The sequence below is a fragment of the Palaemon carinicauda genome, chromosome 18, assembly GCF_036898095.1.
Source record: "Palaemon carinicauda isolate YSFRI2023 chromosome 18, ASM3689809v2, whole genome shotgun sequence".
Taxonomy (NCBI): Eukaryota; Metazoa; Arthropoda; class Malacostraca; order Decapoda; family Palaemonidae; genus Palaemon; species Palaemon carinicauda.
Genome location: NC_090742.1, coordinates 98,760,769 through 98,763,268, shown reverse-complemented (window position 1 = coordinate 98,763,268; position 2,500 = coordinate 98,760,769).

Genomic DNA, 2,500 nt, shown 5'->3' with positions numbered 1-2,500 from the left:
AGGTTGGGAAGGGCACTGGCTATCCGTTGAGATACTACCGCTAGTGAGTTATGAGGTCTTTTGACTGGCCTGATAGTACTACAATGGATCCTTCTCGCTGCTTACTGTTCACTTTCCCTTTGCGTACACACACACCAAATATTCTGACCTATTCTATACAGATTCCCCCTCCGTACTCATATACCTGACAACACTGTGAATACTAAACAATTCTTCTCCACCTAAGGGGTTAACTACTGTAATGTAATAGTTCAGTCCTTTTGGTAATGGTAGAAGAGACTCTTCAGCTTAGGTAAGCACCCCTTCTAAGAGAAGGACACTTAAAATCGAACAATTATTCTCTAGTCCTGGGTAGTGCCATAGCCTCTGTACCATAGTTAGTCTTCCACTGTCTCTCGGGTTAGAGTTCTCTTCCTTGAGGGTACAAATGGGCACACTATTCTATCTAGTTTCTCTCCCTCTTGTTTTTTAAAGATTTTATATTTTAATTAGAAAATATTTATTTTAATGTTATTACTCGTCTTAAAATATTAAATTTTTATTGTTTTCCCTTCCTCACTGGTCTATTTTCCCTGCTTGGGCCCCTGGGCTTATAGCATCCTGCTTTTCTAACTAAAGTTGTAGCTTAGCAAATAATAATAATAATAATAATAATAATAATAATAATAATAATAATAATAAGATTTATAAGGAGCATATTTATTTCACATTGTCACTGATCTTATGTTATTTCATATTGTTTATATATATATATATATATATATATATATATATATATATATATATATTATATATATATATATATATATATATATATATATATGTATATATGTATATATATATATATATATATATATATATATATATATATATATATATATGGTAAAAATAGGATGGAGAAAAGCCAGCGTAGCATCATACATTTATTTTCCAAATTTTCGAGCCTTGGGGTCTCATCATCAGGGCTGTAAAATGTACATAATATACAAATTAAAAAAGACTCAGTATTAATATTAATATAAATAGAACAACGTAAAAGTTAAATATAATCATTTAAAAAATTAACTGAAAAAATATATAAATATATATATAAAATTAAAAAGTGAAGAATGCTCAAAGTACCTATCTTTATGGAGCTAAAAAACTGAGTGAAGTTGTCCGGTTTGGAAAGGAGGACGTCAACTATACTATATATAGAATTGTGGAAGAAGTCTGACTATTTAATGGGGGCACAAGCTGTTTGATTGCTAACGACTCCTAAACAGAGAGAGAATAGTCATTGGGCGCTTGGGTGACAATGTGAAAATCCTTATATGAAAACGATTGTTTTACATTTATTACACTGTTCTCGTATGTTGGAAAATTCTTTCTTTTTCACAGTACATCCCGTACGGTGACTGACTCCAAGATGAGAATCGATTCTGACTTTGAGCAATCTTTTGGAGGCTCCCACGTATTTCCAGATCTTACATTTCGGGCAAGTAAAGCAATATACCACCAAATACCGCATCAAAATCGGAAGTTTATCTTTGTGGGAGAACAAAGAACCCAGAGTTTTAGGATTTTTTTTTAATTAACTTAAGGTTCACAGCCGGAAAAGTTTTTTGAATGACTTTTTGTATTTGCACCTTAAATGTGTTAGAATATATTGAAGGTATAGAAGCATATATTAATAATTTACTCTTGAAATATGTCAATAACTGATATAGTGTTTAAATATAATTGTACATTAAAAAAGTTGAATGTCATGTTGAATGGAGAGTTACTTGAGGAGGTGGATCAGTTTAAGTACTTGGGGTCTGTTGTTGCAGCAAATTGTGGAGTGGAAGCAGATGTACACCAGAGAGTGAATGAAGGTTGCAAAGTGTTGGCGGCAGTTAATGGGGGTAGTAAATAATAGAGGGTAGGGCATGAATGTAAAGAGAGTTCTATATGAGAAAGTGATTGTACCAACTGTGATGTATGGATCGGAGTTGTGGGGAATGAAAGTGATGGAGAAACAGAAATTTAATGTGTTTGAGATGAAGTGTCTAAGGAGTATGGCTGGTGTATCTCGAGTAGATAGGCTTAGGAACGAAGTGGTGAGGGTGAGAACGGGTGTAAGAAATGAGTTAGCAGCTAGAGTGGATATGAATGTGTTGAGGTGGTTTGGCCATGTTGAGAGAATGGAAAATGGCAGTCTGCTAAAAAAGGTGATGAATGCAAGAGTTGATGGGAGAAGTACAAGAGGAAGGACAAGGTTTGGGTGGATGGATGGTGTGAAGAAAGCTCTGAGTGATAGAAGGATAGATGTGAGAGAGGCAAGAGAGCGTGCTAGAAATAGGAATGAATGGCGAGCGATTGTGACGCAGTTCCGGTAGGCCCTGCTGCTTCCTCCGGTGCCTTAGATGACCGCGGAGGTAGCAGCAGTAGGGGATTCAGCATTATGAAGATTCATCTGTGGTGGATAATGTGGGTGGGTGGGCTGTGACACCCTAGCAGTACCAGCTGAACTCGGTTG